Here is a 23,641-nt window from a genome sequence, read left to right as displayed (position 1 = left end):
GGTCATTGAGTAATTGATTGTGTGTTAGGGTTTGGAAAAGTGGGTGCAGCCAGCACCTGCAAAATATATAATCGGGCAATGTCGGGTCATCAGTGGGCGGAGACAAATGCAAATTTCACTGAGAAAATGTAAACTGCAGCAATTCTTACACTTTTAATGGTAGAGTTCTCAAACTTTGCACAATTGGTCACTGGGTGACTGGGATTAATATTTAGAGAAGTGGGTGGAGCATACAAAAGCCAATCAAAATTCACCTATTGATTTTCAAGGGGAATATGTAATTGCTACCATTCTTGCACTGTTATGGCACAAGCCGTAAACCTGGTACAGTTGGTCATTGGGTGACTGGGGTTCAAATTCAGGCAAAGGGGTGGAGCCACAAACAGCCAATCAGATTTGTTTAATCTCAATGCAAATTTTTGATGCCAAAGACCGCAAAGCTCACAAACTTGGTTATTGAGTAATTGTGTGTTAGGGTTAGAAATAGTAGGCAGAGCCAACACCAGCCAAGTACATACCCAAACAATGTTAGGAAATAAATGGTTGGAGAAAAATACAAATTTCATTGCGCAAGTATAAACTGCAGCCATTCTTACACTGTTAATGGTAGTGTTCTCAAACTTTGCACAGTTGGTCACTGGGTGACTGGGATTAATATTCAGAAAAGTGGGTGGAGCCTATAAAAGCCAATCAAAATCCACCTATTGATTTTTAAGGGGAATATGTAATTGCTGCCATTTTTGCACTGTTAATCACCTGTACCTGGTACAGTTGGCCATTGGGTGATTGGGGTCCAAATTCAGAAAAGGGGTGGAGCCACATCCAATCAGATTAATTTTATTTCATTGCAAATTATTGATGCCAAAGACCACAAAGCTCACATACTTGGTCATTAAGTAATTGTGTGTTAGGGTTAGGAAAAGTGGGCAGTGCCAACACTAGCCAAATACATACCCGGGCAACGCCGGGCATCCAGCTAGTATAATAAATGGGAAAGTTTGGATGTTTGTTACTCGATCACGCAAAAATGGCTGAACAGATTTGAATGAAATTTGGCACACATATAGTACATTACCTGGAATAAAGTATAGGATACTTTTTATTCCCATAACCGATAAGGGGGTGGAGACAAATACAAGTGTCACTGGAAAATTTAAACGGCAGCCATTCTTACACTGTTAATGGTAGGGTTCTCAAACTTTGCACAGTTGCTCGTTGGGTGACTGGGATTAATATTCAGAAAAGTGGGTGGAGCCTATAAAAGCCAATCAAAATTCACTTATTGATTTTCAAAGGTAATATGTAATTGCTGCCATTCTTGCCCTGTTAATGGCACAAGCCTCAAACCTGGTACAGTTGATCATTGGGTGACTGGGGTTCAATTTCAGAAAGGGGGTGGAGCCACAAACAGTCAATTAGATTTGTTTCATTCCAATGAAAATTATTGATGCCAAACACCGCAAAGCTCACAAACTTGGTAATTGAGTAATTTATTAATTGTGTGTAAGGATTAGAAAAGTGGGCACAGCCAACACCAGCCAAATACAGAAGCGGGCAACACGGGGTCATAAGTGGGCGGAGACAAATACAAATTTGACTGGGAAAATGTAAACTGCAGCTATTCTTACACTGTTAACTGTAGGGTTCTCAAACTTTGCACAGTTAATTACTGAGTGACTGGGATTAATATTCAGAAAAGTGGGTGGAGCCTACAAAAGCCAATTAAAATCTACCTATTGATTTTTAAGGGGAATATTTAATTGCTGCCTTTCTTGCACTGTTAATCACCTGTACCTGGTACACTTGGCCATTGGGTGATTGGGGTTCAAATTCAGAAAAGTGGTGGAGCCACAGCCAATCAGATTTATTTTATTTCAATGCAAATTATTCATGCCAAAGACCACAAATCTCACAAACTTGGTCATTGAGTAATTGTGTGTTAGGGTTAGAAAAAGTAGGTGGTGCCCACACCAGCCTAATACATACCCCAACAATGTCAGGAAATCAGTGGGTGGAGAAAAATACAAATTTCATTGGGAAAATGTAAACTGCAGCCTTTCTTACACTGTTAATGGTAGGGTTCTCAAACTTTGCACAGTTGGTTACTGGGTGACTGGGATTAATATTCAAAAAAGTGGGTGGTGTCTATAAAAGCCAATCAAAATTAACCTATTGATTTTCAAGGGGAATATTTGCATTGCTGCCCTTCTTGCACTGTTAATGGCAAAAGCCTCAAACCTGGTACAGTTGATCATTGGGTGACTAGGGTTCAACTTCAGAAAGGGGGTGGGGCCACAAATAGCCAATTAGATTTGTCTCATTCCAATGCAAATTATTGATGCCAAACAACGCATAGCTCACAAACTTGGTAATTGAGTAATTGATTAATTGTGCGTAAGGGTTAGAAAAGTGGGCACAGCCAACACCAACCAAATACATAAGCGGGCAACGCCGGGTCATAAGTGGGCGGAGACAAATACAAATTTTACTGGGAAAATGTAAACTGCAGCCATTCTTACACTGTTATTGGTAGGATTCTCAAACTTTGCACAGTTGGTTACTGGGTGACTGGGGTTAATATTCAGAAAAGTGGGTGGAGCCTACAAAAGGAAATCAAAAATCACCTTTTGATTTTTCATTTCATTTCATTGCTGCCATTCTTGCACTGTTAATGGCACAATCCTCAAACCTACAGTTGATCATTGCGTGACTGGGGTTTACATTCATAAAACAGGGTGGAGCCACACACAGCCAATATGATTTGTTTCATTTTAATGCAGGTTATTGATGCCAAAGACTGCAAAGCTCACAAACTTGGTCATTGAGTAATTAATTGTGTGTTAGGGTTTGGAAAAGTGGGTGCAGCCAGCACCTGCAAAATATATAATCGGGCAATGTCGGGTCATCAGTGGGCGGAGACAAATGCAAATTTCACTGAGAAAATGTAAACTGCAGCAATTCTTACACTTTTAATGGTAGAGTTCTCAAACTTTGCACAATTGGTCACTGGGTGACTGGGATTAATATTTAGAGAAGTGGGTGGAGCATACAAAAGCCAATCAAAATTCACCTATTGATTTTCAAGGGGAATATGTAATTGCTACCATTCTTGCACTGTTATGGCACAAGCCGTAAACCTGGTACAGTTGGTCATTGGGTGACTGGGGTTCAAATTCAGGCAAAGGGGTGGAGCCACAAACAGCCAATCAGATTTGTTTAATCTCAATGCAAATTTTTGATGCCAAAGACCGCAAAGCTCACAAACGTGGTTATTGAGTAATTGTGTGTTAGGGTTAGAAATAGTAGGCAGAGCCAACACCAGCCAAGTACATACCCAAACAATGTTAGGAAATAAATGGTTGGAGAAAAATACAAATTTCATTGCGCAAGTATAAACTGCAGCCATTCTTACACTGTTAATGGTAGTGTTCTCAAACTTTGCACAGTTGGTCACTGGGTGACTGGGATTAATATTCAGAAAAGTGGGTGGAGCCTATAAAAGCCAATCAAAATCCACCTATTGATTTTTAAGGGGAATATGTAATTGCTGCCATTTTTGCACTGTTAATCACCTGTACCTGGTACAGTTGGCCATTGGGTGATTGGGGTCCAAATTCAGAAAAGGGGTGGAGCCACATCCAATCAGATTAATTTTATTTCATTGCAAATTATTGATGCCAAAGACCACAAAGCTCACATACTTGGTCATTAAGTAATTGTGTGTTAGGGTTAGGAAAAGTGGGCAGTGCCAACACTAGCCAAATACATACCCGGGCAACGCCGGGCATCCAGCTAGTATAATAAATGGGAAAGTTTGGATGTTTGTTACTCGATCACGCAAAAATGGCTGAACAGATTTGAATGAAATTTGGCACACATATAGTACATTACCTGGAATAAAGTATAGGATACTTTTTATTCCCATAACCGATAAGGGGGTGGAGACAAATACAAGTGTCACTGGAAAATTTAAACGGCAGCCATTCTTACACTGTTAATGGTAGGGTTCTCAAACTTTGCACAGTTGCTCGTTGGGTGACTGGGATTAATATTCAGAAAAGTGGGTGGAGCCTATAAAAGCCAATCAAAATTCACTTATTGATTTTCAAAGGTAATATGTAATTGCTGCCATTCTTGCCCTGTTAATGGCACAAGCCTCAAACCTGGTACAGTTGATCATTGGGTGACTGGGGTTCAATTTCAGAAAGGGGGTGGAGCCACAAACAGTCAATTAGATTTGTTTCATTCCAATGAAAATTATTGATGCCAAACACCGCAAAGCTCACAAACTTGGTAATTGAGTAATTTATTAATTGTGTGTAAGGATTAGAAAAGTGGGCACAGCCAACACCAGCCAAATACAGAAGCGGGCAACACGGGGTCATAAGTGGGCGGAGACAAATACAAATTTTACTGGGAAAATGTAAACTGCAGCTATTCTTACACTGTTAACTGTAGGGTTCTCAAACTTTGCACAGTTAATTACTGAGTGACTGGGATTAATATTCAGAAAAGTGGGTGGAGCCTACAAAAGCCAATTAAAATCTACCTATTGATTTTTAAGGGGAATATTTAATTGCTGCCTTTCTTGCACTGTTAATCACCTGTACCTGGTACACTTGGCCATTGGGTGATTGGGGTTCAAATTCAGAAAAGTGGTGGAGCCACAGCCAATCAGATTTATTTTATTTCAATGCAAATTATTCATGCCAAAGACCACAAATCTCACAAACTTGGTCAGTAAGTAATTGTGTGTTAGGGTTAGAAAAAGTGGCCACAGCCATCCCCAGCCAAATACATACCCAGGACACGTCAGGACATCAGTGGGTGGAGAAAATACAAGTTTCACTGGCATAATGGAAATTGCAGCCATTCTTACACTGTCAATGGTAGAGTTCTCAAGAAGCTTTGTACAGTTGATCACTGGGTGACTGGGATTAATATTCAGAAAAGTGGGTGGAGCCTACAAAAGCCAATCAAAATTCACCTATTGTTTTTCAAGGGGAAGTACTTCATTGCTGCCATTCTTGCACTGTTAATGGCACAATCCTCAAACCTGCTACAGTTGGCCTTTTGGTTACTGGGGTTCACATTCAGAAAAGGGGGTGGAGCCACAGCCAATTAGATTCATTTCATTTCAATGCAAATTATTGATGCCAAAGACCACAAAGCTCACAAACTAGGTCACTGAGTAATTGAGTAATTGTGTGTTAGGATTAGAAAAAGTGGGCGGAGCCAACACCGTCCAAATACATACCCGGGCAACGCCGGGCGACCAGCTAGTATGTGTATGTGTGTGTGTGTGTGTATATATATATATATATATATATATATATATATATATGTACATCTATATATATCTTTATCTATATACATCTATATATATCTTTATATATATATATATATATATATATCTATCTCTCTATCTAGATCTGTACAGAAAACTAGCAATAAACTGCTATCAACTTTTCTTATATTAACAGTAACTATAAATTATGCTGTTCAGTTGTTAGATTGGCTTGGGCGGGCAGCTACGGGGGGGCCCTAGGCGAGGGAGGGAGGAGTCATGTAAGTCTATTTTGCCACACTTATTTTGAATCGTTTGCCGCAAGTATGCTGCCATCTGCTGCGGAGGGGACAACGGAAGAGTGGGTGATATGGGAACTGTGGTTGGGGTACACAAACACTTCTAAGTTTGTCATATTCTTATTATTTCACAGCCCTAGTATCTTGGAATATGAAAATATTAAGGCCTTTATTTTTGCGATTGATGAAATTAATATGGACTCCAGTCTTTTAGCCAATATTACATTAGGATATCACATCTATGACACCTGTTCTGATCCAAGGAAGACAGTTCACTATGCTCTGAAAATATTATCTGGTTATGGGAAAGAAGCTCCTAATTATTCCTGTAAGAAATACGGGCAAATTCCTGGATTTGTTGGAGACTCACGTTTTTCTACAACTCAAGCACTGGCCCAACTCCTCAGCACATACCGGTATCCACAGGTGAAAAATAGTAAAATTTCTGGTTGTGCACCTTAAAGAGAATCTGTACTCTAAAATTCTTACAATAAAAAGCATACCATTCTATTCATTATGTTCTCCTGGGCCCCTCTGTTCCATTTCTGCCACTCCCTGCTGCAATTCTGGCTTGTAATTGCCAGTTTTAGGCAATGTTCACAAACAAAAGACATGGCTGCTAACAGCATGTGATAGGCTGAGAGTAGCTCAGTGTGTGAGTCATACAGAGCTTGCAGGGGGCACGGAGAGGGTGTGTATAGCTTCTGCCTATCACAAGCAGACCAGCACATTCCAGCCTGAGTGCCTGAACCCGACAGAGGAAAGAAGATTAGATTATATAACAGAGATAACACAGCCACTGTGCAACTAGGAAAGGCTGCAGTAAGCCAGAGCACATTAGAACAGGTATAGGAACTTAAGGGATAGAAGAAATAAGGCTGAAAATTTTGTTACAGAGTCTCTTTAAAGGACAACTGAAGAGAGAGGCATGGCCGGCCTTTGACCTGAGTGACCGGAGCGGTCACTCAGGGTGCTGGCTTCCAGGGGAGCATGTGCAGTAGAGGAATGAAGGCATGGTCTAGTGGCTGGGTGCTATCTCACCATGGGTGCCCATGCCTGCCCCCATGCCACTGCTTTGCTTCTTGCCTTTCCTCCTAGTGCTGCACCCCCCCTGCCGATTTAGCCATGTCTCCATCGGCGTCATGGTAACAGATCACCTAGACAGATCAGCACGACAGAGAGGGCGCTCTAACTACCCACCACCTGCTGCACTCCAAGTGGCGTCACTTCCTACGTTTGGAGGTAGCCCGTGAGGGGGTAGCGTGTGCGCAACAGAGCGCTGATCTAACTAGGTGGTCTGACTGTTACTGTAATACTGGCGGAGACGAGGCTAAAGCAGCAGCGGGGAAGTGGCACCAGGACACAGGTGTGTAATGGCACGAAGCCTGCACCCAGACCCAGCCAGCCACCATTCACCCTGCCTGAGCCCTCCTGCACCTAGATGCTCAGCCTGCACCCTGACCCAGCCACCCTGCACCCAGCCACCCTGCACTCAGACTGAGATACAAAAGTGACATGAATGTCTGATTGATTGATAAGAGATTACTGTTCACGGTATATTTGTTAGCTTATTTTAGTACTGGATGTTCTATGATAGTTCATTACAACACTGGCGTTTATTTTAATTCAAAATAACATATTTGTTTCATTCTCATGGCCAACTGACCATGAGAATATTTCTATCTACAACACTAGTCAAAATATGAGATGTTGTGCAAAGTTCTCACATAAGCAACAATAGTCAGACATGTTCTGTGATGCTTCTAAAGCACGTTGTGATCACGCAGTCATGTGTCTTGTCTGCACAGGCACACTGATACAAGCACATGGTGATCACACACCCTTATCTGCACAGGCACACTGATACAAGCACATGGTGATCACACACCCTTATCTGCACAGGCACACTGATACAAGCACATGGTGATCACACACCCTTATCTGCACAGGCACATTGATTAAACATGTTCTACGCCTGTGCTGTTACTGAATTCTGTCGATATAAAGGAGGCAGATGTCTCCTGCAGGGGTCTTTGCTGATCCCCCCCACGGTCACACGCGTACTAATGACCTGGGGTGTAGCTATCCCACAGTGTTACTGCTTAATTTGTCTTGGACCATATAGATGTGTAGCTTGCAGCAAGCAGTTCATCTTAAATATCACAAGAATTGCCTGCTATTAGATGCGCAGGTCATTAGATAAGTTTAAATTGGAGTCCCCATAGGGGATATAAATGCCTTCATAGAAGGTAGCTGGGTGGGTGTTTTCACCAGGGTGTATAAGCAGTGCAAAATAGATGTCCAATAGTGTCACTCAACAATTGTTTTGCCTCATAAGGTGAGGCGTCGTCAGGAGTTCTGACTTGAGTGTGTTGCTGGGGGAACCTTTGTTGATGGAGGGTGGAGGGTTGTATATATTGTATAATATTGTAAATATATTTGTTGTGTTATCACAAACTCCTGACGACGCCTCACCTTATGAGGCGAAACAATTGTTGAGTGACACTATTGGACATCTATTTTGCACTGCTTATACACCCTGGTGAAAACACCCACCCAGCTACCTTCTATGAAGGCATTTATATCCCCTATGGGGACTCCAATTTAAACTTATCTAATGACCTGCGCATCTAATAGCAGGCCATTCTTGTGATATTTAAGATGAACTGCTTGCTGCAAGCTACACATCTATATGGTCCAAGACAAATTAAGCAGTAACACTGTGGGATAGCTACACCCCAGGTCATTAGTACGCGTGTGACCGTGGGGGGGATCAGCAAAGACCCCTGCAGGAGACATCTGCCTCTGACCATATGGAGTACAAATTGCAGCTGTAGTTACATGTGTGAACACTGCTCTGTAACAGTTTTAATAAAGTGTGTAGTAAAGCCCCACAGCAATCTATAAATCCCAGGATTGCTCTGTGGGGAAGTGGTTTGAAATAACCACTACAGTGCTAGTAGGTCAAGCCGGTGTTGGCAAAGTGTGATTTTGTTATTTACCTGCACGATTTTTATTCGGTAGTGAGACGATATAAAGGAGGGAAAATACTTTCAAGTTGGGACTCTCGAAGGACAAGCAGACATGCCGTCTGTTTGTGTCACCAGCTATTTCCCCTCCGAGGTAGCTGAGGTCCCCCGATCTTCTCTGGGTGATGCTACAATATTTGGTAAGAATATTGGTGCTCACTAATTACTCAAATACAATGTAACTATGATTCTGCAAGCCTAGATAATTATTATAACAGGATTGTAACTCAATAAATATTACTATTGAACCTTTCCTCGTGTTTTTCTGCAATTTATTTTACCCACTACGGTGGTGAGCAAAGTTAGACGGTTTAAAAACCCTTCCCGTGAGGCAAAACACAGACCCAGCCACCCTGCCCCAGAGAACCCATCCTGCACCCTGACCCAGCCACACTTCCCTGCCATGCTGCATGCAGCCACCCTACCCCAGCCACATTTTACCCTGCCCCAGCCAACCTGCACCCAGCCAGAGACCCAGTATCACGCTGGGCGTGATGAGCTAACAAATACAGATAACACAGTTCAACAATAAGACAGCAAGCAATGGGCAGCGCTCACAGGCTGCAAGTGAAGTGAAAGCTCCACAGATATGCCCAGCCCCTTGAGGCTAAATACACACCTTGAATACAAATCAGATGCAAATTATGTGCTAACACTTATCTAAATTCTAAAATTTGAATGCAAGCTGACACCCATGGAGGCAGCTAGCCTGAAGTATACTTAAGTTTTGTACAGCAGAAGGAAATGGCAGCGCTTCCAAACAGACGCTGCACCTGAATTGACTACCTGCACAAGTATGCAGAGCTCGAATAACGGGCAGATTACACATCTTGCATTCAAAACAGCTACAGTAAAGGGGGGCGTTAGCTTCAGCATAAGTTGTGCACAAATTATCCCTACTAGACTCTCCCACGGCGGTGACGGGCCCCCACGGGAGAGAAACTAACCACTAGTCTAACAGTGAAGCATATCAAATAGTGAAGCATGTTCAAACAGTGAAAATTGTCCAATCAAAGGGTTAAAACCACAAATTAATGTAACAGTGAAGCATATTCAACAGTGAACCCTAGCTAGTCTAAAATTAAAAAACCTAATCCTTACCTGGTGCAGCTAGCCATAAATGGTATACACATTTGTTCAAAAGACAGCAAGCAATGGGCAGCGCTCACAGGCTGCAAGTGAAGTGAAAGCTCCAGAGATATGCCCAGCCCCTTGGGGCTAAATACACACCTTGAATACAAATCAGATGCAAATTATGTGCTAACACTGATCTAAAATTCTACAATTTGAATGCAAGCTGACACCTCTGGAGGCAGCTAGCTTGAAGTATACTTAAGTTTTGTACAGCAGAAGGAAATGGCAGCGCTTCCAAACAGACGCTGCACCTGAATTGACTACCTGCACAAGTATGCAGAGCTCGAATAACAGGCAGATTACACACCTTGCATTCAAAACAGGTACAGTAAAGGGGGATGTTAGCTTCAGCATAAGTTGTGCACAAATTATCCCTACTAGAATCTCCCACGGCGGTGGAAGCGCTGCCCATTGATTGCTGTCTTTTGAACAAATGTGTATACCATTTATGGCTAGCTGCACCAGGTAAGGATTATGTTTTTAATTTTAGACTAGCTAGAGTTCACTGTTGGATATGTTTCACTGTTGAATATGCTTCACTGTTACATTAATTTGAGGTTTTAACCCTTTGATTGGACAATTTTCATGCTTCACTATTTGATACTAGCCGACCCGCGGCGTAGCATACTCCGCATAAGGGGGTAGAGGGCAGGAAGGGGGTATTGGGCACAGCGGCGGGGAGGGGGGTCGGACCCCCCCTCAACTCGGACCCTCATGTGTGCTCCCCCCCCCCTCACCTGGGTCCCCCATGTGTGCTCCCCCTCCAGCTTAAGCTCAGCAGGAACCCCCCTCTCTCTCCCTCACCTGGGTCCCCAATGTACGCTCCCCCTCCTGCTTAAGCACAGTAGCAGCCACCACTATTAGTAAGAGGCAGCGGGCGGGGATGCCTCACCTCCTCCGTGTTCCAGCGTGTGTTCCACTGTTGTCACTTCCTGCAATGCCACCCACTGTATTGGTGTAATTTGCCTTTCTAAAACAGAAGGAAATCTGCAATAATTCAGCTATAAGTGAACATTTGTGGTTACCCACAATGCACTGCTACTAAATATGCCAATTATTCTTTTTCACCCTTAGTAACCCAAGCAAGCACCCAGATCCACTGGTGTATAGCAAGCCTTTAGCTTTAAATTTTACACAGCCATATCAAACCCACATGTGACAGCCTGTTTCAGAATTTTGGTCCTCATCTATACATGGCAAGGATTGACATAGCTGTATGAGGTAGGGCTTGGACCAGTACAACAGAGTAACCAAGCAGCTCAGGGCGACCCAAACCACTCGGAATGTATAGAGGGATAAAAGGGACCAAAAAGACCTTCTACTAAAAAAATCAAAGCTTAGTGTAATTTGGCTTCTTAAAACAGAAGCAAATCTGCAATAATTCAGCTATAAGTGAACATTTGTGGTTACCCACAATGCACCGCTACTAAATATGCAAATGATTCCTTTTCACCCTTGGTAAGTCAAGCAAGCCTATGGGCCTGATTCACAAAGCGGTGCAAACTGTTTAGCACGGGTGTGCTAAACAGTTAGCATGTGAAGTGCCGTTCGCTGACTTTTGCACATGCGAAATGCCGCGATTTGCGCAATAGCGGTCTTTTGCGCGTGCAATTTGCCGCGAATCGCAGCACTTTGCGCGCGCAAAACTCCGCAATCGTTAGACTCACGGCAAATTGCGCATGCAACAGGCTACGATCGCGCAAAACGCGGCACTTCACGTGCTAACTGTTTAGCACATCCATGCTAAACAGTTTGCACTGCTTTGTGAATCAGGCCCTATAGCTTTACATTTTACACAGCCATATCAAACCCACATGTGACAGCCTATTTAAGACTTTCCATCCTCATCAGTACATGGCAAAGATTGATATGGCTGTATGTGATAGGGCTTGGACCAGTACAACAGAGTAACCAAGCAGCTCAGGGTGACCCAAACTACTAAGAATGTATAGGAGGATAAAAGGGACCAAAAAGCCCTCCTACTAAAAAAAGCAAAGCTTGGTGTAATTTTCCTTCTTAAAACAGAAGCAAATCTGCAATAATTCAGTGAACATTTGTGGTTACCCACAATGCACTGCTACTAAATATGCAAATTATTCCTTTTCACCCTTGGTAAGTCAAGCAAGCCTATGGGCCTGATTCACAAAGCGGTGCAAACTGTTAAGCACGGGTGAGCTAAACAGTTAGCACGTGAAGTGCCGTTCGCAGACTTTTGCGCGTGCAAAGTGCCGCGATCGCGGTCTTTTGCACGCACAAAAGTCCGCAAGCGCACAAATCGCGGCAAATTGCGCACGCAAAAGACTGCAATAGCTCAAATCACAGCACTTTGTGCGCACAAAAGTCCACGAACGGCACTTCACGTGCTGAACAGTTTGCACCACTTTGTGAATCAAGCCCTATAGCTTTAAATTTTACATAGTCATATCAAACCCACATGTGACAGTCTATTTCAGACTTTTGGTCCTCATCAGTACATAGCAGAGATTGATATGGCTGTATGAGATAGGGCTTGGACCAGTACAACAGAGTAACCAAGCAGCTCAGGGTGACCCAAACCACTCGGAATGTAAATAGAAAGATAAAAGAGACCAAAAAGCCCTCCTACTAAAAAAAGCAAAGCTTGGTGTAATTTTCCTTCTTAAAACAGAAGCAAATCTGCAATAATTCAGCTATAAGTGAACATTTGTGGTTACCCACAATGCACTGCTACTAAATATGCAAATTATCCCTCTTTGCCCTTGGTTTGATATGACACTACTTCTTCTTGCTTGGACCAGCCCCTTCTTCTTGCTTGGACCGGCCCTGGGGGCAGGGCGCTACTTCTTCTTCTTGTTTGAAGGTTGAGGCACTTACTCTATTATATATATATAGATGCTTCACTGTTAAACTAGTGGCTAGTTTCTCTCCCGTTAGGGCCCGTCACCACCATGGGAGAGTCTAGTAGGGATAATTTGTGCAAAACTTATGCTGAAGCTAACGCCCCCCTTTACTGTACCTGTTTTGAATGCAAGGTTTGTAATCTGCCCGTTATTCGAGCTCTGCATACTTGTGCAGGTAATCAATTCAGGTGCAGCGTCTGTTTGGAAGCACTGCCATTTCCTTCTGCAGTTCAACAACAAAGTATGGTCTAGACCGGTCAGTACTTGTGCACAAGTAAAGTCGAGGTACAAAGTCGTGAGGCGTAAATCGTGGTCAAAGTTCAAGCTGGGTCATACACATAAATCAGATGACTGTCGTATTGCAAGGGTAATCTGAGAGCAGAGTCAGGGACAGGCCGAGGTCAGTAACAAGGATCAGATGGCTATCGTACAGAAGGACTAGACTAAAGCGAGGTCAGGAACAAGCGGAAGGTCGGTACACAGATAATCAACAATCAAGATATATGAAAAATAACAAAGGACTAACTAACTGGAGTACATATATATTGTGCGTCTACACAATATATCAATGTAGCTCAGAAGGCTTTCTGGCTAGACCTGAAAACCAGCGAACTGATTAGTATCAAGGCCAGCGAGCAAGTGAAGCTCCTGACCTTAAGTATACTCTCCTCGATCCGTGGCCACTCCCATCTGGTGAGGTCACTCATGACCTCACCTGCTGAATCCTCCTCCTGAGCCTATAAGGCTCATCAGAGCCTGGTCGCATGCGAGCCGGAAGACACAGCCGGGGGGATGCCGGCAGAGGATTCCAGCGCGGCAGTCCTACCGCACGCCCGGACCTCGGCGGAGACGCAGTGGGACCTGCCGCTGGAAGGTAAGTAAGATCGTTACATTACCCCCCCCCCCCCCATGAGGAGTGGTCTCCGGACACTCTCTACTCGGTTTTTCAGGGTTACTCAAATAAAGTTCCTGCACTAACTGGTCAGCATGAACTTGATGTGCAGGAAGCCAGCATCTCTCTTCAGGTCCATACCCCTTCCAATCAATCAAATACTGTAGGGAATTGTGAACCTTACGTGAATCAAGAATTCGCTCCACCTCATATTCTATTCCTCCATCTATTTCCACAGGTGGAGGAGGATACGAAGAGGTAAGCATATTCACAGCTGGTTTTAGAAGTGACACATGAAGTGATTTAACCCCTTTAATAGAGGGAGGTAACTTCACACGATAAGCCACATTATTAATCTTTTCCTCAATAGGGTAAGGACCAATGTACCTAGGTCCTAATTTATGGGAGGGTTGGCACAGGGAAATGTTCCCGGTGGAAACCCACACCAGATCCCCAGGATAAAACTCGAATTCAGGTAATCGTCTTTCATCAGCATATGTTTTCTGACAATCCCCCGCATGTTTTAAATTTACCTGAACTTCTGACCACACTCGCTTTACCGGAGACCCCCAATCCTCCAGGTCTGGGAAAGGAGATGAAGAGGAAGTAAAACAGGTAAAGCGGGGGTTCTGATCAGTTACAACAAAAAATGGAGACATCTTAGTAGAAGCACTGGACGCATTATTAAAGGCAAATTCTACAAAGGGTAGGAACTCTAGCCATGCTTCTTGACAGTCAGACACAAAACATCTCAGATATTGTTCTAAGGTCTGATTGGTCCTTTCCGTTTGACCATTGGTTTCAGGGTGAAACCCTGATGAAAATGATAATTTAATTCCCAATAGAGAACTGAAAGCCCTCCAGAAATTAGACACAAACTGCACTCCACGATCGGACACAATATTCTCAGGTATGCCATGTAGTCTAAAGACATGAGTGATAAATAATTTGGCCAGTTCTTTGGCTGATGGTAACCCAGAAAGAGGAATGAAATGTGCCATTTTATTAAATCGGTCAATAACTACCCATATATCTCTCTTTTCCCCTGACGGAGGTAGATCTACAATGAAGTCCATTGCAATATGAGTCCAGGGTTTAGAGGGTATAGGGAGAGGCACCAGATAGCCTTGGGGGGCAGCCCGAGAGGCCTTGCTCCTAGCACAAGTGGCACAAGCTGCAACAAAAGCCTTGCAATCCTTTACTAGAGATGGCCACCAAACATGGCGAGACAAAAGCTCGATGGTCTTTGTTTCGCCCGGATGTCTGGCTAACTTAGCCTCATGGAACATTAGTAAAATCTGGAGACGAAGGTGCAGAGGGACATAGTCAACATCTGGGGGTTTACCAGCTGGACTCTCTAGCTGAAAAGGCTGCAAATCCACTCTCAGATCTGGAAACTCTTGAGTGTTGAGTGCTGCCAACACACAATGAGATGGAAGAATGGTTTCTGGAGACACTGGTGGGTAAGCTTCTATCTCAAAGCTTCTGGATAAGGCATCAGCTTTCACATTTTTTGAACCGGGTTTGTATGTTAGGATGAAATTGAAACGAGAAAAGAACATCGCCCAGCGTGCCTGTCTGGGATTGAGTCTTTTAGCTTTTTCCACATATTCTAATTTTTTATGATCAGTATATACAGTGATCGGGTGTTCAGCTCCCTCCAGCCAGTGTCTCCATTCCTCAAAAGCCATTTTCACCGCAAGTAACTCCCTGTTGCCAATATCATAGTTACGTTCTGCGGTTGAAAATTTCTTTGAGAAGAACCCACAAGGATGAAGGCGCTCAGGTTTACCGGAAAACTGTGATAGCACTGCCCCTACACCAACCTCTGAGGCATCCACCTCAACAAAGAACGGCAAAGATGTGTTTGGGTGAGTGAGGATTGGTGCAGAGCAGAATGCAGATTTGAGGTCAGTGAATGCTTTACAAGCCTGTGGAGACCAGTGAAAGGGATCTTTTAATCCCTTGGGTTGTGGCCATTCCAGTACCGCTGACAATATATGTTGGTTCATAGAAAGACCGGTATCTGAGATTATAGATCCCAAAAAAGGCACTTGACTGACTTCAAACAGGCATTTTTCCAACTTCACATACAAAGAATTTTCTCTCAAAATTTGTAACACAAATTTCACATGATCACAGTGCTCAGTTAAAGAGACTCTGAAGCGAGAATAAATCTTGCTTTAGAGCATATACTCAGCAGGGGCATGTGTGCCCTTGCTAAAACGCCGCTATCCCGCGGCTAAACGGGGGTCCCTTACCTCCCAAATCCCCTCGTGGAGTCCCGGGGATCTCTTCCTGGTGAGGCAGGGCTAATGGCCGCAGCCCTGCCTCCATGCGCGTCTATCAGCTGAGAGACGGCGCTGAGAGGCAGGGCTGCGTCCGTTAGCCCTGCTTCAACAGCAGCAAAATCTACGACCAAGTTGGTCGTGGATTTTGCAGGGGGGGGATTTGGGAGGTAAGGGACCCCTGTTTATCAGTGGCATAGCGGCGTTTTAGCAGGGGCACACATGCCCCTGCTGAATATAAGCTCTGAAGCGAGATTTATTCTCGCTTCAGTGTCTCTTTAAATTACTAGAATAAATTAAAATGTCATCAATATAGATAGCCACGATCTTCCCCAACACATTTCTGAATAGGTCATTGACAAAAACCTGGAAGATAGCAGGGGCATTACAAAGACCAAAGAGCATCACCACGTATTTGTAATGCCCCATCTAGTGTGTTAAAGGCCATCTTCCATTCATCACCTTGCTGTATTCTTATCAGGTTGTATGCTCCCCTTAAATCCAATTTAGTGAAAATCTTTGCTCCTGAGACCTGAGCAAAAAGATCATCAATCAGAGTTAAGGTGTAACGGTTTTTGACGGTAATTTTGTTAAGAACTCGATAATCAATGCAAGGTCACAGATCCCTGTCTTTCTTTTCTACAAAGAAAAACCCCGCCCCTGCAGGAGAGGTAGAAGGCCGAATGAAACCCTTCTCTAGGTTTTCCTTTATATATTCCTTCATAGAGGTCTTTTCTGGACCAGTCAGATTATACAGGTGACCACGAGGGGACATGGTACCTGGCAAGAGATCTATGGGACAATCATATGGCCTGTGTGGGGGTAATTTATCAGCAGAACGGGAAGAGAACACATCAGAAAACCCTTGATAAGGTATTGGAATCTTAGCTTGTTCAATACCGACAGACAAAAGAGGTATACCCTTTAAACAGATTCCCTGACACTGGGGTGACCAGTTGATTAACTGTCCAGATGCCCAATCAATACAGGGGTTATGATTTTGTAGCCACGGTAATCCTAAAATTATAGGAGTGGACAGCATCTTGAACACATAAAATTCAATCTTTTCCACATGCATAGCTCCAACCTGTAATGTTACCTCAGGAGTGACCGAAACTGGCTGTTTTCGCTGTAAGGGTGTATCATCGATAGCTATAACATACAATTTACTTTGCAGACCCATAATCGGAATGCTTAGATCTGCAACCAAGGTATCATCGATAAAATTGCCAGCGGCCCCAGAATTGAGGAAGGCTTGTGAATGGAAAGACCTCCCCTTCCAAATGACAGTAGCTGGTAATAAAATTCTCTTTGTCTGTAGGGGAAGCGAATGCTCATCCCCAGCTTCACTTAGACATTTGAATTTTTCTGGTGATTTTTTGATTTTACAGGTTAGAGCGAAATGACCCTTGCCTCCACAGTACATACATAAACCTTCTGTTTTTCTCCTATTCCTCTCAACTGTAGAGAGTTTGGAGTGGCCTAGCTGCATTGGTTCTTCTCCTGAGGTAGGAGAAGGGCTGATCGTCTTGTTAGGGATAGAGGAACATGTTTCCCCCTGCCTGCGATACCTAATCCGTCTATCAGCACGGATGGCAAGAGAGAAAGCCTCTTCCAGATGTTTGGGTTCTGGATGACTGATTAAAATGTCATTTACAGAGTTAAATAACCCAAAGAGGAACTGATCAAGGAGTGCTGCCCCACCCTACTTGACCAAGACTGCCCACTTTCTAAACTCTGCAGCATATTCCACAGCAGTACGTTTTCCCTGATGGAGATCTCTCAGCTTGTGAGCCGCAGTAGCTGAGATATCCGGGTCAGCATAAATAATAGCCATCTCACTGAAAAAACTTTCTACAGAGGTGAGCGCCACATGATCAGAAGATAGACCATAGGCCCAGGTCTGTGAGTTACCCTGTAGCAAGGTTTTAATTAAACTGATCCTCTGAGGCTCCGTACCTGACGACTTAGGTCTAAGCTCAAAATATGACATACAACGATTTCTGAAATGACTAAAATCAACACGGTCTCCTGAAAACCTTTCAGGCAAAGGCATTTTTGGCTCTATGACAGGTGAGTCAGAACCGGTGGGGGTGTTTGCGGAACATTGACAGGTATGTTAACCCCCTTGGCGGTATGAAAAATACCGCCAGGGGGAAGCGCAACAGTTTTTTTTTATTTTTTTTTTTTTTTTATCATGTAGCGAGCCGAGGTCCCCCCAGCCCCGCCGAGCTCAGCGGCATCCCCCCAGCCCCGCCGATCGCCTCCGGCGATAGGCGATCAGGAAATCCCATTCAAAGAACGGGATTTCCTGGAGGGCTTCCCCCGTCGCCATGGCGACGGGGCGGGATGACGTCACCGACGTCAGCGACGTCAGCGACGTCGGGACGTCATTGGGAGACCCGATCCACCCCTCGGCGCTGCCTGGCACTGATTGGCCAGGCAGCGCTCGGGGTCTGGGGGGGGGGGGGGCCGCGCGCCGCACCGGATAGCGGCGATCGGGCGCGCGGCGGCGGCGATCGGGGTGCTGGCGCAGCTAGCAAAGTGCTAGCTGCGTCCAGCAAAAAAAAAATTAAGCAAATCGGCCCAGCAGGGCCTGAGCGGCACCCTCCGGCGGCTTACCCCGTGTCACACACGGGGTTACCGCTAAGGAGGTTAATCTGGGCGATAGCAGCTGATAGCTGCATAACCTGAGTATGCTGGTTATACAGATGCTCAGTGATGTGGTTCACCGCACCAACAAGTGTCTGAATCTGTTCCTGCATTGCCTCCATGATGTTTGTTTTTTGGGGGCCTTGATAATATCACGCTGGGCGTGATGAGCTAACAAATACAGATAACACAGTTCAACAATAAAGTATGGTCTAGACCGGTCAGTACTTGTGCACAAGTAAAGTCGAGGTACAAAGTCGTGAGGCGTAAATCGTGGTCAAAGTTCAAGCTGGGTCATACACGTAAATCAGATGACTGTCGTATTGCAAGGGTAATCTGAGAGCAGAGTCAGGGACAGGCCGAGGTCGGTAACAAGGATCAGATGGCTATTGTACAGAAGGACTAGACTAAAGCGAGGTCCGGCACAAGCGGAAGGTCGGTACACAGATAATGAACAATCAAGATATATGAAAAATAACAAAGGACTAACTAACTGGAGTACATATATATTGTGACCTTAAGTATACACTCCCCGATCCGTGGCCACTCCCATCTGGTGAGGTCACTCATGACCTCACCTGCTGAATCCTCCTCCTGAGCCTATAAGGCTCGGCAGAGTTTGCACGTGCGCGATGCGACCTTCTGGTCGCATGTGAGCCGGAAGACACCGCCGGAGGGATGCTGGGGATGCCGCCAGAGGATTCCAGCGTGGCAGTCCCGCCTCTCACCCGGACCTCGCCGGAGACGCCGTGGGACCAGCCGCTGGAAGGTAAGTTCGTTACACCCAGCCTGCACCCTGCCCCAGCCACCCTGCACCCAGACCCAGCCGGCACCCAGACACCCTGCCCCAGCCACACTTCCCCAGTCATCCTGCATCCAGCCACACTTCACCCTGCCCCACCCTGCGCTCAGACCCAGCCTGCTCCCAGCCATCCTGCCCCAGCCACACTCCCCTAGTCATCCTGCATCTAGCCACACTTCACCCTGCCCCAGCCACCCTGCACCCAGCCAGAGACTAGTGTTGGGCGAACAGTGTTCGCCACTGTTCGGGTTCTGCAGAACATCACCCTGTTCGGGTGATGTTCGAGTTCGGCCGAACACCTGACGGTGCTCGGCCAAACCGTTCGGCCACATGGCCGAACTAAGAGCGCATGGCCGAACGTTCCCCGAACGTTCGGCTAGCGCTGTGATTGGCCGAACGGGTCACGTGGTTCGGACCCGAACGCGCTCTGATTGGCCGAACGGTCACGTGGTTCGGGTAAATAAATACCCGAACCACGTCATATCTCCGCCATTTGTCTGTGGGTTTAGCTTTGGGTAGGCAGGCAGGGTAGTTCGCGCTCCAGCCACGCTAGCCAGGGTCCCCCCCAGTCATTGTGTGTCGCAGCTGGGAACAGTAGTACACCGCTCGCTCAGCCACACTATATATAGCATTGTTTACTGCCACTGTGTACCTCGCTCAGCCACACTATATAGCATTCTGTGTACTGTTCTGTGTCTGCTGGGAACAGTAGTACACCGCTCGTTAAGCCACACTATATAGCATTCTGTGTACTGTTCTGTGTCTGCTGGGAACAGTAGTACACCGCTCGTTCAGCCACACTATATAGCATTCTGTGTACTGTTCTGTGTCTGCTGGGAATAGTGGTACACCGCTCGTTCAGCCACACTATATAGCATTCTGTGTACTGTTCTGTGTCTGCTGGGAACAGTAGTACACCGCTCGTTCAGCCACACTATATAGCATTCTGTGTACTGTTCTGTGTCTGCTGGGAACAGTAGTACACCGCTCGTTCAGCCACACTATATAGCATTCTGTGTACTGTTCTGTGTCTGCTGGGAATAGTGGTACACCGCTCGTTCAGCCACACTATATAGCATTCTGTGTACTGTTCTGTGTCTGCTGGGAACAGTAGTACACCGCTCGTTCAGCCACACTATATAGCATTCTGTGTACTGTTCTGTGTCTGCTGGGAATAGTGGTACACCGCTCGTTCAGCCACACTATATAGCATTCTGTGTACTGTTCTGTGTCTGCTGGGAACAGTAGTACACCGCTCGTTCAGCCACACTATATAGCATTCTGTGTACTGTTCTGTGTCTGCTGGGAATAGTGGTACACCGCTCGTTCAGCCACACTATATAGCATTCTGTGTACTGTTCTGTGTCTGCTGGGAACAGTAGTACACCGCTCGTTCAGCCACACTATATAGCATTCTGTGTACTGTTCTGTGTCTGCTGGGAATAGTGGTACACCGCTCGTTCAGCCACACTATATAGCATTCTGTGTACTGTTCTGTGTCTGCTGGGAACAGTAGTACACCGCTCGTTCAGCCACACTATATAGCATTCTGTGTACTGTTCTGTGTCTGCTGGGAATAGTGGTACACCGCTCGTTCAGCCACACTATATAGCATTCTGTGTACTGTTCTGTGTCTGCTGGGAACAGTAGTACACCGCTCGTTCAGCCACACTATATAGCATTCTGTGTACTGTTCTGTGTCTGCTGGGAACAGTAGTACACCGCTCGTTCAGCCACACTATATAGCATTCTGTGTACTGTTCTGTGTCTGCTGGGAACAGTAGTACACCGCTCGTTCAGCCACACTATATAGCATTCTGTGTACTGTTCTGTGTCTGCTGAGAATAGTGGTACACCGCTCGTTCAGCCACACTATATAGCATTCTGTGTACTGTTCTGTGTCTGCTGGGAACAGTAGCACACCGCTCGTTCAGCCACACTATATAGCATTCTGTGTACTGTTCTGTGTCTGCTGGGAACAGTAGTAAACCGCTCGTTCAGCCACACTATATAGCATTCTGTGTACTGTTCTGTGTCTGCTGGGAACAGTAGTACACCGCTCGTTCAGCCACACTATATAGCATTCTGTGTACTGTTCTGTGTCTGCTGAGAATAGTGGTACACCGCTCGTTCAGCCACACTATATAGCATTCTGTGTACTGTTCTGTGTCTGCTGGGAACAGTAGTACACCGCTCGTTCAGCCACACTATATAGCATTCTGTGTACTGTTCTGTGTCTGCTGGGAACAGTAGTACACCGCTCGTTCAGCCACACTATATAGCATTCTGTGTACTGTTCTGTGTCTGCTGGGAATAGTGGTACACCGCTCGTTCAGCCACACTATATAGCATTCTGTGTACTGTTCTGTGTCTGCTGGGAATAGTGGTACACCGCTCGTTCAGCCACACTATATAGCATTCTGTGTACTGTTCTGTGTCTGCTGGGAACAGTAGTACACCGCTCGTTCAGCCACACTATATAGCATTCTGTGTACTGTTCTGTGTCTGCTGGGAATAGTGGTACACCGCTCGTTCAGCCACACTATATAGCATTCTGTGTACTGTTCTGTGTCTGCTGGGAACAGTAGTACACCGCTCGTTCAGCCACACTATATAGCATTCTGTGTACTGTTCTGTGTCTGCTGGGAATAGTGGTACACCGCTCGTTCAGCCACACTATATAGCATTCTGTGTACTGTTCTGTGTCTGCTGGGAATAGTGGTACACCGCTCACCCGCCACTGTATAGCATTGTGCACTGTGTCGCTGCTGGGAATAGTGGTACACCGCTCACCCGTCACTGTATAGCATTGTGCTCTGTGTCGCTGCTGGGAATAGTGGTACTGTATAGCATTTCTGTACTGCCACTGTACTGCTGCCAGTCAGCGTGTACTGTAAGGATAAGTGAAATGAGGAAGAAATCCGGTGAAAGAGGGAGGGGCAAGGGAAGAGGTGTTTCCCCTGACGGTTCACGTACAGGCCACAGGGGAGCACCCAAGAAAACCCACTCAATACCGCCCATGTTGTCCAGGACAACAACCCTCACAAATCCAAAAGAACAGGACCAGATAATTACTTGGATGACCTCTCAAGCGTCCAGCAGTGGGTTAAGCAGCACCAGCACATCACGCACGAGGTCCGAGTCCTCAGCCAGTTACAAGGAGCCAGTGGGCACAAAGCTGACACAACCGGCAGCGACACCACGCACACAACTGCCAGATAACCAGTCCGATGAATTACCTCAGGACACAATGGGGTATTCGCAGGAGCTATTCCCAGCCCAACAAACTGCCACCTTTCAAAGGTCAATGGAGGAACAGCCAGAAATGTTGTGCCTGGATTCACAACCGTTAACTGTGGGAAATGCACCGCGCACTGAAATACAAGGCGAGTCCGAAGAGGACTCGGAAACCCAAATCCCAGAGCAATTTGGGCAGGAGGGGTTGCAATTGCAGGAGGTCGGCCGACAAGATCTGGAAGACGACGTTGGAGTGTGCTGCGCAGAGGTTGTTGTGGGGAGCTCTACTCCACGGCGGCGGCCCACAATGACATATGACGAGTTTGAGGAGATGGAAGAGGAGGGTATGGACAATGTGGACAGAGACCCAGATTTTGTTTGTGAACGAGAACATCGCCGTCGTAGCAGCAGCACAGATGAGTCTGTTGAAGAACCCACTGCTGCACGAGCTCGCCTTGTGCCACAAGGTAGGCGGCGCGCAATTTCAGGCACCACAAGCGTGGAAGTTCAAGTGAGAGGCAAAAGAGGAGCAAACAGAAATCGCCAGCAAGGAGGCAGGTGCTCCAAAGTCTGGGCTTTCTTTGAAGACTGCACTGAGGATGTTACCATGGCGATTTGCAAGGTGTGCAAGACCCGCCTGAGCAGGGGGAAAAGTATTAACAACCTCTCCACCACCAGCATGAGCCGTCACATGCTATCCAAACATCCCACTCTTTGGGCAAACGCGTCAGGACAGGGTACCAGAAACAACACTGCCTCCCTTGGGTTCACCAGACCCGCCTCAGCAGCAGCAGTAGCCCAGCCATTGCGTGGTTCACAACATTCACAAACATCAGACGACGCTGACACTGTCACTTTCCGGAGTAGTGCTCTTGAGGTCTCCCAGTGTTCTTCAAACACAACAACCAACAGCCCTTCCGTGTGCAGCGCTACGGTTCAGTTGTCTGTGTCGGAGATGTTTGAGCGCAAGAGGAAATTGCCAGCAAATGACCCCCGGGCCGTGGCAGTAACAGCCAGCATAGCCAAGCTTCTGGCCTGCGAAATGCTGCCATATTGATTGGTGGAGACAAACAGCTTCAAGGGCATGATGTCAGTGGCCATCCCACGTTACGTGGTTCCCAGCCGCTACCACTTTGCACGCT

Source organism: Hyperolius riggenbachi, chromosome 1 (genome assembly GCF_040937935.1).
Source record: "Hyperolius riggenbachi isolate aHypRig1 chromosome 1, aHypRig1.pri, whole genome shotgun sequence".
Taxonomy (NCBI): domain Eukaryota; kingdom Metazoa; phylum Chordata; class Amphibia; order Anura; family Hyperoliidae; genus Hyperolius; species Hyperolius riggenbachi.
This window is presented reverse-complemented; position numbering follows the sequence as displayed.